At 39.3% G+C, this 22,816-nt stretch overlaps 1 non-coding gene across 1 annotated transcript; it reads left to right on the plus strand.

Annotated features, from left to right (window-relative positions):
• The first annotated feature begins 12,382 nt into the window (after positions 1-12,382).
• On the plus strand, positions 12,383-12,489 carry LOC150060357 (U6 spliceosomal RNA). The gene has a single exon (XR_016536330.1). It is a non-coding gene; the product is annotated as a U6 spliceosomal RNA (small nuclear RNA).
• Positions 12,490-22,816: the final 10,327 nt, after the last annotated feature.

Here is a 22,816-nt window from a genome sequence, read left to right on the forward strand (position 1 = left end):
ATCTTAGACAAAATCTATTATTTTCCTTTTTCCATACATAATCTGTATAAAATCTATGAATATGTCACTAAAGTTGGGCAAAATTTTTATCTAATTAGGTTACACTTTTTTACCTCAAGAGTAAGATTATTAACTTTAATTATCCTTCATAGTTTAGTTTTAGCCATGTGATCAACAGTTCTTCTGGAACATGGGAAATTCCTGGTGACACTTCCATTTATACTGGCATATTAAACCCCACCTCCCTCTCTGTCCCCCCCCACATTTGTTTACACACTCCTCAGACTGTGGTAATGCTGATATAAGATGAGACAATTTGCACCCATGCAGTAGTGACTTCCTGGGCCCTGACAACTGCACAGGCAAATCGCACACATATGCGTGTCCTCTTGCGTCACTCCAGGTTAGCATCCTCCATGTAGTCAACAATGCTATTTGTCCCTCCTGTATACAAACACCTCTCCTCACCATTGCTCCTAAATCTGCTGGATACAAAACACTCTTCATGGATATCAAGAACATGATCTTCCTTTTTAGGGATTTACTCACACTGCTTGGCCCAGTAACTTTAACCCAGGTATGGAGCACAATGTTCTCTTAGTAACTAGAAGAGACCACAACTGAAGGGAGGATATACAGCTTGAGCCAGCACAGTAGACTCCTGAAATAACTTGAATTTATTTTCCTTTTGAAGGATAATCTCTGCTTCTAAACACAGTAGCTTGGGTAAAGACATTTAAAACCCAGAAAGAATAATATGAGGACCACAAGCATGGGCATTTGAAAGCATACACAAGCTCAGTTGGAAAAAAAAAGATTGTTTAGAACTTGCTTTTGCAGGTCAGAAATTCAGGAAAAAAAGAAGGTTGAGTAGTACAATACAGGAGATGAAGTATTTTGTTATCAATGTAACAGATTCCTTTTCCTATTTCACTTCTATGGATTTCATTACAGTGCTGTTAAGTCACCACACAGATATTATCAGTGAATCAGAGAAATTCCAAAACTTTCTCTTCTGGATAATAGAAAATTGTGCCAAATTTGTGCAAAATGTCTCTGTAAATTTCTGGAACTAAACTTTAGTGGACAGGTCTTGTCTCAAATAAAGAAATAGAAAGAAAGAAATTTGATTCTCAAAGGGATTGTTGACCTGATTAACCCACAGGAAAGCATCATGGTGATTCTCTTCCGTGTCCTCAACATATCCTGTTGATGAGCTAGGTCCGCTGAGACTCAGAATGGTTGCAGTCACTGAGATGAGGCAGCTGGACCTCTGTGCTTATCCCTGCCCAGAGGCAGCTGATTTGCATGGCCAACAGCACAGCCCACTGCCCTCAGCACTTCTTCATAGGCTGCTGCTTCCCCTTTGCAGCAGTCAGTCCAGTCAGCACCCAGCATGGACATGAGGACCCCTGCTCAGCTCCTGGGGTTCCTTCTGATCTGGATCCCAGGTAAGGAAGGACCATGCTAAGGAATAACTCAGCTCAATGTGAAACCTTCTTAAAACTTGATTAATAATATGGATATTTGTATTCATGTTTCCACATAGGAGTCAGGTGTGACATCCAGATGACCCAGTCTCCATCTTCCCTGGCTGCGTCTCTAGGAGAAACAGTCTCCATCACTTGCAGGGCTAGTGAGGACATTGGATATGCTTTAGCCTGGTACCAGCAACATCCAGGGTAAGCTCCTAAACTCCTGATCTATAGTGCAGATAATTTGGAAGAGGGAGTCCCAACCAGGTTCAGTGGCAGTCGATCTGGGTCAGATTATTCTCTCACCATCAGCAGCCTGCAGCCTGAAGATGCTGCCACTTATTACTGTCAACAGTATTATGATTTGCCTCCCACAGTGATACAAGTCATAACAAAAACCTCCCATGGAAGCAGAAGTGAGAGGCTGGGCTGCCCCAGCTGCTCCTCCTAATAACTTCACATTCTGACAGTGTTCTCACAGGCATTCAGGCTTGGAAAGTCACTTCATGGTTTTGTTTAGAAAGAGAGGATTTATGTTTTTTATATCATAGTTTTTCTTTTCATGCTTAAGTTCAATAAGACTTAATATTCCCTTCTTGAGAAGGGAACATAGTTTATAGCGCAACGATTCTGAATTATGCTATCACCTGAATTTACACACCAAAAGAAAATGAATGATTTTACTAGTGAGGTATTTTAAAACCAGTGACAGGATCATTATTGCGTTTATCCTGGGGTCTATGTCAGGACTGTGACAAAGTTTCAGACTAATTTCACCTGAGAATTTCATAGAGAGAGATTGAAGGTATAGCTCATGAAACTGCCAACAACGTGAGAGTTTGATCATAGGCTACAGAGACCAGAATTAAGATACCCACTTACTTCTGCCCAAGTGAAGACAAAGTCTGAAGGTATAGTTTCTGGTCCCACTGCTGCCAGCTCATGTGTCGTGTGTCAGTGACAGGCCATGAGATCTTGTCCTCTAGGATCAGCACTTGTAGATTCTACCTGTTAGACTGAGGAAAATTCCCAAAGCAGCATTAACTTGTACTTCTGTGAAACGTGTCTGACCAAAAAATGTGAGGATAAGGTCAGCAAATTCTAGAGTTTCCTTTTGCCTTGGAAAAGTCTCCATTCTTTGTGAAGTTAAATGTTCTGCTGTGTGATATAAAACAATATCCACCCATTCTTATTGGTAGTAAATAAGTTACTGATGAGAAATAATAATTCTCCCAATAGTTGTGCAGAGCCATGAGCTTCCCTCTCATTACTTGAGGATCAGTGGAGATGGTGGGAAGACCTAGACTCTACTCCCCAGCCTGCTATCCATGGAGAACTGGCCTCTACCTCCTGCAGGCCTAGGCAGAGCTCTGCACAATGATGGAAATATTTAATTGAACTGTTTTTTGTAGATGCCAGACCATTCTCTGTCGCTCATCATGATTGGATTTCACCATGTTCCCTTGGATTCCAGACTGTTTCAGTGGTAATAAGCTAGGAGCATAATTTTAACTATCTTCGGGATTATTTCTGAGCATGAAAATACAATGCTACCTGCTTATTGGACTCAACTGCTGTCCTAGTGCTATAGTTTTGAATAGGAAACTACCTGCTTCCCTTGCCTAGTTGTAAATTCATTCATTCAGTGTCAGAGGAAGAAATTATAGCAAAACCTTTAGGAGCATGGACCAGTGAGACCTGATGTTTGTAGAGCTGAGAAGAAATTTTAGATGAACTTTCTATAGTTTGTTTACACAGTGCAAGAAAAATAATTGAAGCTGAATTTGCGGAAACTATACTCATGCTGTTTGGTTTAGCACTCATGATTTATTCTTAGTGATCTATATTAAGTAGTATAATATTGGTAATGTGAAGACACTCATTTCGTTTCTCCTCTACTATTGTTTTCTTCCTTTACTGACCATGTATTCCTCTGCAGGATGAGGGTGGATTCAGGAGAGCATTATCCTAAGGGAGAAGCCAATGAGCACTTGACCACTTAGTTTCAAATACTTACAATCTATCCAGAGTTAAAATGGATAAACTCTATTCAATGCATTTAAAAATTAATATGTAATACTAAATGACCTTAAGAAATCTCATTCAAATCACTTTAATAAAAAAAACAATCATTTTATTTCCAATTCCCTCTCATCATGCCTTCTCTTCTGCCTCTCTACCATGTGTGTGTGTGTGTGTGTGTGTGTGTGTGTGTGTGTGTGTGTGCGTGTGTTTCTGTGTGTGTGTATGTCTTGGATCTGGGGATTTCACTCAAGGAGTCATACATGTCCGGCTTATATTTTACCACAGATCTACATGAAAATAAATATAATTTTGTCATTACACAGTTGATCTTATGTTTTATATACTTTAGATTGTAAAGCACCAGAATCCTTTAAAATGCAAATAAAATGTGCACATGCATACTGAAAATAAATTGTTGACAACTTAAAACAATGATAATGGCCAACACTTATATGCTGTACTGTATATTGAATGTTTTAACTATCCAAGTCTTAAGCTATCATAAGCAGGGGACATGGACACCTGTAAAACCCACATTGTGGGGTAAGGCAAAATCACAAGGAGTTCAAGGCCAACCTGGGCTCAGAATGAGATTTAAAGTTCCAACATAGAAATACAAAACAATCTGAGTTCAGAGTGTGACCACCAACAGAGAATGTGACCACATTTGAACATACAAAAAGAAGGGGTTGTAGAATGTTGCTGTTCCGTTAACATATAATATCAATTATGCTATCATAGTAGCAATGAGCAAAAGCTAGACCAAAGAAAAATTATTCTGCTTTTGTTTTAGAAAACAATTGTGAACTTTGCCATTTCTATACAAATATATTTCATAAAGAGTACAATTAAAATGTAACAGTCCTATAGAAACCTTTTGGAAGGAAATATCTTGGCAGTAGCAAATCAATACTTCAACATTTGGTAGTTTTCCTATATGAAAGAGGCCCCATTAATACACTTTCAAGCAAAGGAAGGACACAAGACCACTTGAGCTCTATTTAGAAAGAGAAAAGTGTACCTCAGACAGAAATTAGGGAGATGGATGCCATCCTCATTTCACAACACTGTGGCAGGTATGGTTCTAAAAGATGAAGGTGATCAATCACTAGGTTATACCCTGGATTACAATAGCTGCTATTGATCCACATGTCTGGTGGCCTCAGTGCTACCATGTGCAAGTGCCACAGCAGCTATGCCTATCTGAGTTAGCTCTGGGAGGTTTGTGACACAGGAGATAAGATGCTGCCCTGACAGCACTAGAATAGGAGACCTCATCTTTTATCCCACCCACCCTGATGTTAGGCCCTAGAGTTCTTCAGGAATATTTTCCAAAACCCTGTTATTAACTTTCCAAATACATCTTAGTAGCTCATTTTTAAATATCTTGTGATGAATATTTTTAAGAATTTCAGGTTGTCTTTTACATGTTCATGTTGAACTCGATGTATCAATTATTGAGAAGAAGGATTGTTTTATGTGCCCTACAGAATCCATTCTGGAGATGGATGGAAAGGACCCACAAGATACAGTTAGGAAAAAAAGCATCACAAGTAAAAGTGGAGATTGTCAACTACTGAGCTCTAATCTCTGAAACTCTATGAGTTGCAGTGTCACAGAAAGATGATTAGAAAGCAAACCAATTCCACAATAAATGAAAGTGCTGCTTATCTTACAATGCAAAGTAAGAATGAGCAGTTTGCTATGCAGATCACAGTTCTGTATGTTGCAAGATTAGGCTAGTGTCTCCCTGCCCTGGAAAAGAAATAGGGATTAGAGGAATATATAATCAGCAGAGAGAACTTGACAGAAACACTGCATCTTTCTTGAGATAATGAGGTCAAATAATCTAACTGATCATGTTGAAACAGGAAGACAGAAGGGACTCATGTCTTTTCTACCATTATCAAGTTGCTGCCCAAGCCTGCACTTCCATACTTGTCAGACTTCTGTGTGAATCAGTGCTCCACTGTGGTTTCTTGTGCTTGAGTAGTGAGATGATTCCTCTGAATTCTGTCCTGATTAACTCCATCCTGCAGTAAGCTGTCACAGAGCTGTTCTTTATGCCACACTGCAGCAGACCAAGCTGTTCCTCCTATAATTGCACAGCTTGTTTAGATCATCAGATTCTGTGATAAAGGCAAGTCAGAGTGCAGAAAGACAATAGGATATTTCTAGTGTCATGTCATTTGAGACTGTAGTTCTATCTGCTGTTTTCATACGAGGTGATGATCTAGATCTGAATTTGCATTATTTGGTTACAGCTCCATTAAATAAGAGCTCAGATCTTGGTTGGCACAGTTAAAGACTTGGATATGTGCAGTCAACTCCAGACAATCGGGTGCTCTTTAAACAATCCTATTAAACTAGATTTGTATGAGACACATTTTGGACTGAGCCACAGACCTGCTTCCCATTTTCTAGTGATTAATTAGAAATAAGAATTTCACTAGCTAGTGTCCAGGCTGGCTTTGAACCTCCATCCTCAGATCTCAGTCTCCTGAATAGCTAAGATTACTCGCATGAGCCACAGAAACTAGCTTTATTTAAATTTTTTTACCAAAAAGAAGTACATATACAGACCATTCTACACCACAAGCAGAACACAATTTTTCTTCTTCTGACAAGTACACATGGAACATTCTCTGTGATAAGCCACATCAGATCTTGGTAAATATAAGGAGAGGAAATCAAGTAGAAGGAAATTGTGAACCAATGTTGGAATGAAAACTACAAAGCTCACAAAAAAGAGGACAAAACCTCCCACATTTATTTTCAAAATTTGACAAAGTAGCAATCAATAGTCCTATTATAAAATATTATGACAAATGAAAATGCACTCAACGACACCTGAATTTACTAAATGTAGCAAAAGCTATAGTAGGAACAGAGTTCATAGTTGTGAATGCCTACATAAATAAAGAACAAGTTTTGAAGCAGGTTTTGGTCTTGGAACAATGAGGCATTCACGGCATCTTCAGAACAGGAGACTATAGCTTCAGCCCCCACCCCTCCATTACACCTTACAGTATTAGGAATTTTCTTTTCTTTTCTTTTCTTTTTTCTGTGGGTCATGGAGCATGAACTCGGCCTTGGAGCTGTCCCTGAGCTCTTCAGCTCAAAGCTACCGCCCTACCCTTGAGCCAAGCTACACTGCTTGTTTTCTAGAGGTTAATTGGAGATAAGATTCAAGGTACATTTGTGCCCGGGTTGGCTTTGAACCTCGATCCTCAGATCTCAGCCTTCTGAGTAGCTAGTATTACAAGCATGAGCCACTGCGCCCAGCACTTAGGGAGGATTCCCAAAACCACACTATTGTCCATCTCTCATGGATCACACTATCCAGCCCTTAACTGTCTTGTGACTATTGTCTTTTCCTAAATTGAATATTGATTACTAGTTTTTTTGTTTTTTTCCACAACTAGGTGTCTGAATTACTGGGAGGAAGCACCATTTGCTCTTTCCTACAGAATCCTTCCTGGTGAGTAAGAAAAACAGATCCAGCTTCTTAAGTAAGTGGAAAGATCCATTGTCAAGAGTTACTGAGATTCAGTCTCTTAAAATTCTGTGAGATGCAATGCCACAGAAAGTCCATTAGATGGCAAACAAACTCCACTGTCTATAAATGAGTTGTCTATGTAGAAACAGTAGAGATTGATTAGAGATTGATGGGGTGCTATTACCAACAAGGAGTCCCATAGGCTTGAATGAAAACCCTGCAAGAACCAAGCACATGTGGGATGCACAGGTGGCTTGTTGACATTTGTGGAAAACCACTCTGTGCTAGGTTTTGAGGCTGGAAACCTAGTCTTGCCTCTATCCCTGCTTCCTCTGTGTCCACACAGTCCATCTCCTAAGGACTGAAGTGTGTCCTCCAAGTTGGTATGTAGAAATCCTGCACCAAATCAGGGTGTACTTGGAGAAAGAGCTATAAGAAGAGAATGAAGTGTACCTTAGGTCATTCATGCGGAAGAATATAGGCCATATTCTCACTGGGTGTGTATTTAATACTTATGCTTTCTTGGACAGGAGAGTGTCTGCATGTTTGGCTCTCTGATTAGAATCTTATCACCTGTTTGAAGTATTAAATCAGTATGAGAATTTTGAGATGTCTATATTGTCTCTCTTAGGTACCAAAGGTTAGGCTTTCTGTGGGTTCTGGAGGGGGTTTGGCCTGCCACTTCAGAGCCAATAAACATGTGTTGCCTTAGGTGATAAAAACTCTAGGAGAGGAGCTTTTTCCAGTGAGTTCTGTACCCAAAGCTTCTTTGCCCTTGCAATGAAGATCCACTGTTTCTCCCAAGGTTCCTTATGTCACTGTAAATCCTCAGAAACAGGAAGGATGAATGCTCCAGCAACAGGAGCAAAGGGGTGGTTTTGGGGCCTCATGCTACTGAGGAATGTTGAGTGGAAAGGGTTCTGTGAGATTGTGTAAGGAGCACTTATTTTAGCGCAATGACTCAATGTGTGAAAATGTATTGTCATATAACACAAGGAAGAAAAATTACGTGCACATATGTTCAAATCAGGAATAATTAGGTTATCACCAAGCTGCAGCCCCATCTGAAGTTCTTCAGTCCCAGAAGTACATTATGGCTTTATCCATGACCATCAGTTCTTTTGAGTGTTTTATAATAATCTGACAAGCACATACTTATGAAGAAGACCTACTCTAGAACTATTACTTTTAACAGGAAATTGTCAGTTGCTTATACATCGGTTTAGGGGAGACTGAGGCCTGAAAGTCTGGAAACCATGAAGATGTAGATCTTTATTTTTTGTAGCCAAGCTATAATGTCAGTGCCTAGCAAAATAAAAACAAGACAATGTGAGGTTTATTTTCATCCAGTCTTCAGGTTTTATATCGGGGAAATGAAATAGAACCTTTTCTCCCTTTAATTCATCTCTCTTCTAAGAGTCATTAACATAGAATGTAGAATAAAGAAAATTAGAGTGAATCTTGAAGACAGCAAAAGTTTCTTCTACTCACCAGACAGACCGCACAGGCTAGCCCAGGGTGATTTATTTGCATGTGCCAAAGCACAGTCCACAGCCCTCAGACATCATAATAGAATGCTCACTCCCTGTGGTGGAGTCAGTCCAGCAGTCAGCACACAGCATGGACATGAGGACCCCTGCTCAGCTCCTGGGGCTCCTGCTGCTCTGGATCTCAGGTAAGAAAGAACCATGCTGAGGAATAACACAGTTAAGTGTTATTCGTGATGCTATACTCTTCACAGAAATCTTAGAGGTTGATGGATAGTGTGGATGTTTGCTTTTTTGTTTCTCCACAGGGGTGAGATGTGATATCCAGATGACCCAGTCTCCATCTTCCCTGGCTGCATCCCTAGGAGACAGAGTCACCATCACTTGCAGGGCCAGTGAGGATATTGGATATGCTTTAGCCTGGCACCAGCAACATCCAGGGAAAGCTCCTAAACCCCTGATCAATAGTGCAGACAATTTGGAAGATGGAGTCCCAACCAGGTTCAGTGGCAGTGGATCTGGGAAAGACTTCACTCTCACCATCAGCAGCCTGCAGCCTGAAGATGCTGCCACTTATTACTGTCAACAGACTTTTGATGTTCCTCCCACAGTGATACAAGTCATAACATAAACCACAAGGGAAGCAGAAGTGAGAGGCTACTCCTCATGCTTCTACTTGCAGGATCTGCTCTAGAATCACAGGACAGCGATCTTCTATGTCTCAGTCTCTGGACTGAGTGTGCTGGGCTGAAAGTTGAAATATTAAAATTAGAGTCAAGACTACAAACATCTAAATGCACTGTATTTGTTTTTGCATCTTTTAACCTCTAACAGATATTCACACTGTGCACAGAGATACTTCTAATTTATTATGTCTAACATTTGTGTTTTGATTTCAAAACATTTTATGCATAAATTCCATCAGCAATTAAAGACATTTTGCTACTTCATCCTTCTGGTTCATGCCTTTTGTGTTTTTATTTTCTGTTTTGGTTTTAGCTTTTGTTATTGCATTTGGAGAACTTCAGTACAATTTTAGGTACAGATGGTGAGAGTGAACATTGCATTGCTTAATACAACTTGAGTGATAAAATGTTAAATACTCATTGCGAGTTTGGCCTACTAATAGAGTGCTTGCCTAGCATGCACAGAACACTGGGTTCAATTCCTCTTTACCACATACATAGAAAAAAGCCAGAAGTGGTGCTCAGGCTCAAGTGCTAGAGCTTTAGCCTTGAGAAAGTCCAAGGACAGAGTTTAAGCCCAGGACTGGAAAAAATATATTGACTTTATAGGCAATAGAGGGAATTGAAAGTATGTTTTTATCCAGTATGCTATATGCATAATAGTAAATGATAAATGATGAATTTCAAGTAAGATATTTGGTTCTAATGGGTTTTTTGGTTTTAGTTGTGTTTGAACTCAGGGTTTCTTGCTAAGTAGGCTCTATAATTTAAGTCATCCCACCATCACTTTATATAGCTCTTGAAAGATACATTTTAACAGGGACGTTGTACAGGATAGAGTGAATTTCATATCACCAGTGTTGTTGGAAGAAAACATAGTAAGGCACTGTCTCATGCCCAATTACCAGGCATCAAGACTTGGGAGAAGGACATGAGAAGAAAGAACAATCTGGGCGGACAGCTCTTGCACCTCCCCAACCTCCAGAACTTTGAGAAAAGAAATTCCATTATCAAAGTAACATTTCTCTTGGTATTTTGGTTTCCTTTAGCAATCTACGAAAGCAAATACATCAAATCTACAAATTAACTCATCCCAACATTTCTTTTTTTTCTTTTTTACTTTAGATTCTCACTCAGATTTTGTCTTGTGATTTTAACCTAGCTTGGTTTTCTGTTGCAATGCTTCTAATTTCACTACGTGTCTAGCTGCAGATATATACACCGTCTACTTCAACTTGATTTTTGAGCTAGAGTTTCCCTGCCATCCAGGTGGCAGATGTGAATCCAATCATAAATTCTGTGCTTTCAGGTTAGTTGACATTACTGGCATGAGTTACCATGTCCAGCCCTCAAAGGAAAAATGTTTATAAATTTTAATACTACTAAACATAATGAAGTGGTCATTTGAAACTCAGAATAATGGGTAGAAAAAATGTAGTGCATATTGCAACTGTATGTTGATTCCACATACATTATTATGGACAAAATGAAATAAATAATGGACACAGTGTACTTTTCCTTCACTATAAAAGAAGAATAATTCCTGTGAACTGATAAGGAGTGATACAATGATACAGTTAAAAACTTGAAGAATTATTTATAACTGAACAAATCTCATATAAAGATGATGGAAGGTGTGGGAACAATATGGTAAACTGCCTCATGCAGCTCCAAGATGCCATGAACTCGAGTTTGCTCAGCTTTTTGCTGAACTGATTGCCCCGAGAGCAAAAGACATTGAGGTTTTGATAGATTTTTTAACCAGTGAAGAATCCACAGCTGCATTGAGGCTGCTAGTTTGTATAAACTGCAGAAAGATAACCACAAAGCTGCTACCTGTCTGGAAGACATTGTTTATCGAGGAGACTTATTTCTGGCTGACATCGCTATTCCCAGCTTAAGACAAGAAGTGGGGCCCACACCCAGCCTTTCCCAACAACTAGTACCATCACACCTTGGACTGAAAAAGACCCATCCATGCTATTAGAATTCTGCAGGACATAGACCAACATCGCCACAGTAACTTCTCATATGTTCCACCTTTCAGTTATTATTAATTCACTCATCATTGTTGATAAACAAGCTCATCAAATCATGATGGCATTTGCTTTAAGCTATCATTGTGTCATCTTTTTGCGTTTACCCCCTCTGGATGAAGATACTAAGGCAAGTGTTCATTTGTGTTCATAATATGAAGAAATAAACATATAATAAAGATGAAAAAAGATGAAGGAAAAAATGACTTCACATTCCAATACAAGAGAAAAAAATACTAAGCTAAACTAAATTAAAGCACACACAGGGTGAGGATGATATGCAGTAGTTTGTGTCCATCAGTGTGACAGCAGGATTTGGGATGTAATTTTTCTTTTAGCATGACTTCTATTATCTTGCTAATTCTCATTAGGGAGGCAATTGCCACCTCATACATATTCATATTACATAGAGGAAGAGAATGATAAAGGAAGATGAAATTATGGTCCTTTAAGAGATAAAGGATCCACTTCTGGGCATTTACCCAAATGCCAATAAACAAGGACATACTAAAGCTACTACCACAACCATGTTCATTGTAGCATTATTTACCATAACTAAGCAAGGGAACTAACCCAGATGCCCCTCACAAAATGTTTGGATCAAGAAGATGTGGTACTTATACACAATGGAATTCTAAGCTGCCATCAGAAAGAATGACATTGCCCCATTTGTATGAAATGGAAAGGCTTGGAAAAAATTATATTAAGTAAAGTAAGCCAGACTCAAAGGAATGTTCTCCCTCATTTGTAAAATTCTCCTAGTAGAGAATCATAACAGCCCAAAAGCTATGAACATAAGGCCATATAAAATGAGGCTAAGCAAAATGAACTCTAGGATATGGAAACAAGAAATTTATGTTTGTGATCATTGTTCTTAAGGTACTTTGTGAAGTTATTTCTTTTCTCTTTTTTCCCCTCATGGTTTATCTAATATTTTCACTGTATCTGACTTTGGTATCTGGTATATTATATATACATTTATTTGTTTATTTGAAAGATGATCGGAAGAGGATGGAGTGCGGGAAAACATGGGAAGGGGCATCAATGTTCAGAAAGCAATGTATCCACTACCTGACATATTACTGTAACCCCCCTGTACAACAATTCCCCAAAATTAACAGCTTATAAGATGTGGAACCCAACCAAATGCCCCTCAACAGAAAATGGATCAAGAGTGCTTGGTTAGGTAGCACATATACTAAAATTGGAACGATACAAAGAAGATTAGCATGGCCCCTGCACAAGGATGACATGCAAATTTGTGAAGCGTTCCATACTTTTAAAAAGAATAAAAAAACAATAAAAAAATGGATCAAGAAAATGCAGTATATATACATCATGGAATTTTATGCTGCTATCAGGTAGAATGATATCGCTATATTTGTAAGGAAATAGAAAGACTAAATAAATCATTTTAAAGAAAGTAAGTCAGAACCAAAGAAACATAGGCTTCATAGTTTTCTGCATTTGTAATAATTAGTATATGTTTAGGATTTAACCTAGCAGATCACAATAGCTCAATAGTTATGAGCATATGACCCTATAAGATGATGCTTGAATTGGTGCTGTAGCTAAACAGATAGGGTGGTAGCCTTGAGCTGAATGGCTGAGGAACAAGACTCAGGCCCAGAGTTCAAGTCCCACAACAGACAAACAAAACAAAACAAAACAAAAAGATGATGCTAAGCAAAATGAACTCCCAGATATTGAAACAAGAGGCTTTTCTTCGTGGTTTCTGTTGTTGATTTTTTAATGTACTATGTGAAATTATTCCTTTTTAATTTGTTTTCCCTCCTATGGTTTATCCTCTGCTGTCACTGTATCTAATTTTGGTACCTGGTGAATTTTATATATGTGTACTTGAATTAGGGAAGTGAAGGCAGACAACACAATGGTGAGACAAAGGAAAAAAACCAATGTAACAGTGATAATAACAAGGTAATATGTTGGAAATGAGTGCTACAACATGAGGGGGGCTGAGGAGATGGAAATTGGGAGAAAAATGCATGAATGGGTAACTATGTTTGACAAGAAATGTACTGGCTAACTTGCTTACATAACTGTAACCCTTCTGTACATCATTCTGAGAGTAAAATTAAATTAAAAAAAAGAATTCTGAGTTCATGACCCTATACCTCAAAGTTAGATGAAGAGAAATTGCTATGTGTATACATATTCTGGTGTACCCTGAAGCCTTTTAAACCACAGGACACTTCAGGGAGGGTTCTGAACCCAGGGGAATACAATGGTCTCAAAAATAATAATTCAGAAACAAGGAAGAAGCTAAAACGGAAGAAAGGTTGTTTCTTCAGCTTATGTGATGGTTTAGGAAAACCCAAACTATTGTGGCCTATGTCAGGAATTTGCCACAATGATAACAGCATCTGTTATGGTTAGTGAGGGCAAAACATGCATCTAAGGAACTTGATACAGAATTTCATGGTTTGTCTGAATTATATCTGTGCAAAACTGTATTCACTGCACATTTCATATTTCTGCTTTCTGCATTATATGTAGTTTATCTTAAACAAAATCAAACTACTAGACCTAAACTTTTAAGTAAATATCTAGAAAATAAAGAAAGCTGGCTCAGTATTTATGGAAACTCATCCTTCTCAAACAACAGTGTAAAATGTACCTGGGAAGGTGTGGAAGAATTAGGAAGCAAGCCAAGAGCAGGAGGAATCATGAGGCATGTCCCTCTGTAGGACACACTCATTAGATCATTAGATCTCTGTTGCTCTTCTTGATCACAGTGAATGTTATGACTCTCAGGAGAGGCCCCACCCTCCTGGTGTGTCTTTCCACCTTACCTGTTAGTGTGTCTCTCTCCACTGCACCCACCAGGTCATTTGCCTATTGCTCCCAAGGGAGGAGCTTCCCTGCAAGTCCCACATAAGAGCTCAGCTCTCACCTTGCCTGCACTGAGCAGGACTGCTTCCTGTGAAAATGAGGTGCCCTGCTCAGCTCCTGCGGCTGCTCATGCTCTGGATCCCAGGTAAGAGCACAGTGGAGCTGGGGAAGGAACCAGGGAGGGGTTGAGCTCTGTGTCCACTGCTCTCCGTGTGTGCTGTGTCCACACATGAGATGAGCAGATCTGCCTTCCTGGATGCACATGGGATACGTGGATCTATGTGAGTGAGGAAGATTCCAGGGAGAGCAAAGATATATGTTCTGCCTAGAACTTGATAACGGGAAGGGGTGGCAAATTTTAGAGCCCCTTTGTTTCTTACACGCGTGTGTGTGTGTGTGTGTGTGTGTGTGTGTGTGTGTGTTGTGTTCTTTCATAATGTATTTTATGAACATTTTACATAACATGTTCATAAAAATTTAAAAAATTATAACCTGAAATAAGCAAAGATTATGAAAATCGCACCTGATGCTTGTAAATAACCATGTCCTCTTGCAATTAACCCTGTCTCTCATTTTAGGATCCAGGGGGGATGTTATATTGACCCAGAGTCCACTCTCTCTGCCTGTCACCCTGGGAGACACGGTCTCCATGTCCTGCAGGTCTATAGCGATGGAAACACCTATTTGGAATGGTACCTGCAGAAACCAGGCCAGTCTTCACAACCCCTGATCTATGGGGTTTCCAGTCAAGAACCTGGGATTCCAGACAGGTTCAGTGGCAGTGGATGAGGCACAGATTTCATACTGAAAATCAGCAGGGTGGAGGATATTGGGGTTTACTACTGCTTTCAAAGTATACATGCTCCTCCCACAGTGATACAGCCCTGAACAAAAACCACCCTGCTTGGAGGTGGGGGGCACAGCTGCAATTGTAGCTTTGTTCAGGAGCAGCACAACAGCTTTCCTGAGTGGTTGTCAGAGCAAGAAGCTAGAGAAGTCAGGATAGCAACTTATTGTTGAGCTCTCTGAGCCATGACTACCTTGCTGCCCTTCAGAAATATTCCAGTGAAAGCCATGGAGTGGCATAGGCAACCACATGTCTTGTTCAGCTGCTGCTGCTATGATATTTCATGATCTAATCGAGTTAATCCTCTTTTGATCCCACCTGCTTCTCTGTCATTTGCCAATCCCATTTGAACACTACAAATTGGATTGTATTCGGTAATATTACAAAGAAGTGTTTTCAAATAAGTCTCATCTTTGGTTGTAGTGGTGGATTCACCAGCTCAGTATTAGCCTAAGCTATATTGAGATTTCCAGGCAGTTTTGGTTACATAACGAGATTCTGTTCAAAAAAGGAAAAAAAATGAACAATACCTAAATGTATTAGACATAACCACATTGTTGTCATAACCACTGAATAAATAACTAACCACATCCTATGTATGTATACAACCCTGTGGAAAGGCCTTAGTACAGTCTCATTCTCAGGCATGGAAGAACTTTCAATGGTGAGTAGTCATCAGAAAAGAACAGAGATAGATGGCATGAGAACTAAAACCTGCAAAGAGCCTTGTACAATCCTCTCTGCTATTGTATGGCACTAAACCTAGAACTGCTGTTCCCATGTACAAATGCATAGTGTGTCAAAAGCCTGTGGGTGTGAAAATACAAGAAACTAGGATTTATCCCTAGAATATCAAAAGCATGTGGAGTTTTCTCGTCTAATGGAATCCTATGTGTTGTGAAATATTTGATGCAAAGGGATTTGATTGGACTTGCTCAAAAAGTAGACATCCTGAGCACAAGAAGTACCAAATATTTTTCTGTTTTGTTTTAAAAAATAAGGTTTTCCTATTCCAAGTATCCTAGTTCCTCTATGTAGCACTTACCTTCCCCCTCCATAGACATAGTGGAGTAGCGTTCTACACTGCTTTCCTTATGGAGTGGTGGCAGGGAATCATGATAGCCGATCCCCATTCAACACAACATCAACATGCGGAGTGGTGAAATACATTACTTTAGAGGAGGCCCCACAGCCTCCATGGTTGGTATCATGGAGACAGAACATACAGCACCTGATGACCAGAAGACCCAGCAGCACATGCATCACTGAAGCACAGGAGAGACAGAACCATAGCCCATGTAAGAGATATACATTGAGGATGAGTTTTCAGGAATGAGGCAAAATATTCCGTCAGTGGGGGATTTCTACGTAGGTCCCCACACAGCCTTTCTCCTGCATCAGATCTCAGCAAATGTCCCATGGGAAAATGGCCTGATGAGATATCATGGCTTGTGAACCTCCAAAGCTCAGCTTACTTTCTTCACTTGACTTTGTGTCCAGGTAAAATCTTTTTCCTAGGTGCAAATGTGGCAGCTATGATAAGCAATGTGATTAGCTAATGTCCCTCGTGCAACTACTATGATCATTAATGAAGTCTGGAATTTTAGATCATGCAGTCTATACCTTGTTCATTGCTTCCTAGTGATATTAGTATAACATTTTATTATATACATTTTATAATTTTGCAGTGCTCAATTTTGAAGAACTATTCTAAGTCCTAATGATATTCTTGCCAGAAAATGGAAGTTCTTTTGATATTTAAGGCAGCTGATGTTTTAGAGAGGGAAAATTTAATAGTGTGTGATTTTAAAGTGAATGAATGTTCTGTGGTCTCTGGAAAAAAGAACACTCACATGGTATTGTCAGTTACCTAAAGTTAATTTTATAGAAAGTAGTTTTATTGCAATTATGTATCATGCCATTCACAGTCTAAAGATAGTTAAATGATCAGGACAAACAACCCAAGGAAATAATCTCTGTTTTATTGAATTTTTTAACTTCAAAGATATGGTTTATATTTCCAATGTAATTGTTTACCTGTGCAGACAAAATAATAGCAAATAAACATATGTAGTAAGGATTTGGCCATATATATATTTCTTCACTATATATGTGTATTTATAAAAATATGAGTATGCTAAGTTCTGCTGATCTCACTCAATCACCCACCTGAATTACAAGGACCCTGCCACGCATCTCAGAGCTGGACACTCATTGGGAACCTGAAGCTAGGGACAGTCCAAAGCACTAAGTACCCGTGTTAGGCTGACATCTGCAATGCAACAGCAGCAGCTGCAAAGAAGCCCCAGTGGACACGAGAAACCTAGAGTTGGCTCCAGTAGAAATGCCTGAGGATCCTAGAGAAGCAGTCCAGTGAAGGCCTAATCACAAGTGCAGTCATCCATCCTGAACAAGCAGAAAGCAAACTGGCCAGAACAACCTGGTAGCCTCTTCTTTGTTCTCTAAGAGAAAAAACTTGAGAAGGAAGTGGCTGATGAGTTCTCCATAAAGGCACTGGCTAGTATCGTGGAGGTGGGGAGGATCTGTCAGGATCTTGGGAGGGGATCTGTGCATGCTACTATCTCTAGGCCACTGAGGACACTTTCTCATGCCTGGTCCCCGTGACTGTCACTCATCATGTGTGAAGACAACATCAGAGCTGTAGATATTGGAAATGGACAGTGATTAAAAGGGATATTGGGAAAAAGTAGTGACTAAAAGGGAGAAATAGGGCCTGGTGTTTGGCCTAGTGATAGGGTGCTTGCCTAGCATGCACAAAGACCCAGGTTTCATTCCTTTGTATCACATACATAGAAAAAGCTGGAAGTAGTGCTATGTGACTCTAGTGGTAAAGCTCTAGCCTTGAGAAAGTACAAAGACAGTGCTCAAGGCCTGAGCTCAAGCACAGGACTGGCAAAAATAAATACATAAATAAGTGAATAAATAAATAAATAAATAAAAGAGAGAAATTGATTTATAAAATTAGAGAATAATCTACTAGGCTATTATCAATAACGTAGAAGAGTGGTAGTTCTGTAATGAAAAGGATGAAATCTTTATTTCTTTAAAAGTACAGACAAATTAGACCTTCAAGGTATAAAGCACATTATATCTCCAACTAAATCAAATACATATTTTTATGTAATATTCTTTCTGTGACCATAATTATATGGATTAGTTTAAAACATCTTATTAAATTTAGAGAATAAAAATCTGATTGTTTTCATTGATGAAAAAGGATGAAAGTACATATCAGTAGCAAAAAGAATCCTGAAATTTTTGCAAATATAAATGATAAACTCATAATTTGTTTTAACTCTTTACTGCTGTTATAAAGGTGATATACACAGGTTTTACAGCTACATAAGTTCAATAAACAGTGGTTTTTTGACAATGTTACCACATTTATTTTCTAAAGTTGGTACAAGAAGAAACTGAAAACCATATTAAAGATATCATGAAAACATTAAATATTACAACTCATGAGATTCAAAATTTATTCTGATAAAAGCAAATTATATAACCATGAATTCCTACTTAATAAAGAGCAGAGTTTTCAGATTAAATTTGTATTTGAAAAGCTAACTTCATTAAAAAAACAACTCTGGAAGACTTGAGATTTCTTTCATGTTCCAAAATTCATTTAAAACATATAGTTTCAATAAATGTGATAAAAGTTATCTGAGAACATAGGGCTTACATCTGTAATCCTAGCTCCACTGGAAGCTGAGATCTGAGAATTGTATTTTGAAGCCATTCTGAACTCTAGGAAGAAAAATATACATGAGACTCCTTTTAAGGTCCCTGGTCTAGGGCCTGGGCACCATCCTGACTTCTTTTGCTCAAGGCTACCACTCTACCACTTGAACTACAGCCTCAGTTCCACTTGTGCATTTCATGGACTTTAATGCTGAGATAATTCCACACCATGATCCTCATATCTCAGCCTCCAGAATAGTTAGGATTATAGATGTGATCCACCAGTACTCAACTAAGAATCTTATCTCCAATTAATCATCACAAACCAGTAGTGAAGAGATACTTCAAGTGGTTGAGTGTCAGCCTTGAGGAAAACCTGAGGATAACCCAAGTGCTGCTAAAAAAAAGTAATAAAATGTATGACCAGGTAAGAAAAACTACCTAAAGTAGTTCAAAGAGAAAAATTGTAAAGATATTTCCTAGGATTCCATTTGAAAGCCCAGGGCCTTGAACAGCTGAGTGGCAGTGCATTGGACAACAATGTCACTCTTATCAGTGGTTGCCTGAAGGCCAAGCGACTGTGAGACAGCTATGCTAATAATTACCAGCCTGGTTGTTACAATACCATTAATGAATATTGAGGTTAAAATGTGCTGTCTCAAAATTGGCTGTGGCTCAAGTGTTAGTGTGGTAGTCTTGAGCTGAAGAGCTTAGGGACAACACCTAGGCCCCGAGTTCAAATCTCACAATCAGAAAAAATATATACTGTCTCACATAATGAATACGAGTTGTTTATGTGTATTTCAATTTGTTTTAAAAAATTTTAGCTGAAGTATTTTCCATGGCACTCATTACATTTCAAGGGCTCAAGAGCCATATGTGACTGATGACTGATTAGACAGCTCAGATCTAGGCATTGTCATTGCGGAATATTTTGTTGGAAGATATTGGGCTGGGTAACAGGGGTAAGGAATGCTCATAGTGAGGGATGACAGGAGCGGAACATTATTTGATACGTGCAAATCAGACACGTGTGTGCCTGATGTGCTGTTCTACCACCCATAGTGCTTTGGCTGAGTGACAATTTTGTATGGCCAAGAGATGATGAGGATGTTGAAAGAGATGACATCGATCAAGCTATTTTGGATTCCTAAACTGCCTTTGTCCAAGTACTTAAAGGTAATAAACAATTACAATTAAGTAACTAATTGCATAAAAAAGCAAATGTTTCTTGGCTGAAACAAATGTTTCTATCCCTGGAAATATTAATTTGATGTTTCAGTATATCAGCTAAAGACACACATCTTTCTACCTCTTGGTAACAGTATTGGAGAATTACAGTATGTGTGCATGCGTGTGTACACTTGTGTGTGCATGCAGATGTGAGGGATAGAGAGAAATGAGAAAGATGACCACGGACAGAGAGACTAAGATGAATGTAAAGAAGAACCATGTTTGTGTTTGGAGAAGAAATCCATTATGAGGGGCAGAAGGAAGGGAGAGGGTGATGGAGTGTACGTAACTGAAGTACAGTATAGCCATCAGTATTAAAAAAAATCATCAAAAGAAGATAATAGGGGAATAAAGTATGAGGTGGTAATCATCACCAAATAAATTGTATGTGTGTATGGCAGTTTAATAATGGAACTCCTTTGCACAACTTATGCTAAGGGAGATGTAGAGGAAATGGAAGAATTGGTGGCTGGGCAGAGCATCAGTGAAATCCAGTGTCTGTAATCTTAAGAGATGCAATGTCACAGTGTGACCACGAGATGGCAGGCTCCACATTGCTCACACAGAGCTGCCTATCTGAGAATAAAATGAAAATAGAAATCTGTCTGCTGTCACCAGAGATACCACTAGAACCCTGAACAGATCAACAGCCCATAACAGAAACTCACAGTTAGGCAACACCTTCTAGAAGGATGGATTTGGGGAAGAAAGCCTCTGCCCTTGTTGGTTCTGAGCCCAAAAGCCTGGCATCACATCTATCCCTGCCTCCTCTATAGGAACAAAAGCCCTCTCTAAAGAGTTGTGTCCCACAGTGTGTGTATATTTGGAGAAGTGTTCTGCAAAGAGAAAATGAATATGAAGGTTGGGAGGGAGAGAGTGCAGTCATGAAATTCAATTCATATTCTACAGAATTAAGGAAGCTGACATAAAAGATGTGTTAGGGAGGGATGGGAGAGAATGATGGAAGGAATACTGTTTATCAAGATACATTGTCTTTATAAACTGCGTTGTTGAGCGGCAAATCCTTTATACAGCTCCTGAAAGATACATTTAAAAGAGAAGTCGTACAGGATAGAGCGATTTCATATCACCAGTGCTGTTGGAAGAAAAGATGGCAAGGCACTCTGTCTCATGCCCAATTTCCAGGCATCAAGACTTGGGAGGACATGAGAAGAAAGAACAATCTGGGTGGACAGCTCTTGCACCTCCCCAACCTCCAGAACTTTGAGAAAAGAAATTCCATTATCTCAGTAGCATTTCTCTTGCTATTTTGTTTCCCTATGGCAGTCTAGACAAACAAATACACCAAACCAGCTCTCCCTGTGCAGAGTCAACCTCAGGAGTTGAGCTTTGGGCATGGTGTCCTCATCTTGATAATCTCCCTCCTACTGCTCTCACCAGGGTGAGGAAGGACTCGGGTTCCACCATCAGTGTGTCTGCATTGAGCGTGAAGGTTTCCTTGTGGATGAAGGTATTGGCCGGTTTGGTTATCTGAATAGAATGGCATTTACTAAGTAATCAGATTGATCAGTACTGATTTTACTTCTCACACTTCCATGTCAGTGCACAGTTTTGGGGGGTCCTGTCTCTAGTTCCTCCCTGTGTCCTCCGGGAAGGTGATCAGCAAGAAGACTAACAGCACCCTGAGTGGAAACCAACAGATGCTAAGCTTGTTCTCTCTGTGGCACCATGCCTACTGAGGGGAGGTTGGGGGCTCTGGACTGTGGTTATTCTGACTATCAGCAACACCATTGCCTCAGAGGCACAAGGACCAACTTCTGTCCCCACCAGCAGGGGGCAACCTCACTCCAGCTGCTAGGAGAGCCAGCAGGGGACAGTTCTGATAGTACATCATACAGCCCTGCCCATCTCCTCCTCTGTTTCCTGACTGGAGCACCTCTGGATTCCTCTCTGCATCTCTGTTTTCTGAGGGTCATCTTCGGATAATTCTTCTCAAGTTTCTCTCAATAATAACTTCTGATTCTGAAAGTCTTCATGGCCTTAAATTCACAGGCCATATTCCCAAACCAAGCAGAGATCTGTGGTTCTTTTTGAGTAATTAGAAGTTTGCTTTCATTTTCACCATAAGGCACAGGCTTATTCCAACCTTTCCAGTGTATATTTCTTGCGGATCACTCTGCTTTCTTTCTCGTTCTTCAGTTAAATTGTAATCAAGGCGATATTTAAAATGGGAAAATTCTTTAATAAACTGTCCTCAGTAGCATCCTTCCTCTCATTTTCTTTGTAGGGCATCAGTTGTGTTCTCCTAGGTGTAGAAATGAGTATTTTTCATAATGGGAAGGAAACATAGTTTTGATCTTCTGTGATTAGTTCAAAAATTAGACATATCAGGAGTGAGGGGGCAGGTTGTTATTTTGAGAAAGTTCTTGGTAATCAAGAAACAAGAAGGAAGGTCAGCCTTTACCTCTGAAATGTTTTTCAGACTGTTTTGAAATCTGAGAATTGTATTTGATGAATATTTGCAGAGACGCTGCAACCCTCTTGAGACTATGGGGCATTTTGCCCAATCTCAAAAAGATAAAGAAGGAGTTTTGGTCCTTTCTGCTGGCACAAATCTGCAGTCAGCTCCCAGATTTCAGACTACATACAGTGTGTCATTTAAATCGTTGCTAAAGTTTCTCCTTCTTGCTTTCTTAATTCTTTTTTTGTGTTTATCAACTAAATTTATCTTTGACATTTCCTAAAATAGTTGTGCAAAGGAGTTACCATTTATCAAAGTAGTTTATGAATATAATATATCTAAAAGACACATAACTTATCCCAAAGGGCACATAAGAAGAAGAACCTGACTGAATCTTAGAATGTGCAAGCATATATAAGCATGTTTTTAGGGAGAACGAGTCATGCAATCCAAGATGTTTATGAATTTTTCCTGAGATTTTCTTCTTATCCTAAATGGGAAATACCCTTTCATTTATCTAACTCCTTCCAATTCCACTCATCATTCACAAAGAC

Source organism: Megascapheus bottae, chromosome 7 (genome assembly GCF_031878675.1).
Source record: "Megascapheus bottae isolate mThoBot1 chromosome 7, mThoBot2.hap1, whole genome shotgun sequence".
Lineage (NCBI taxonomy): Eukaryota > Metazoa > Chordata > Mammalia > Rodentia > Geomyidae > Megascapheus > Megascapheus bottae.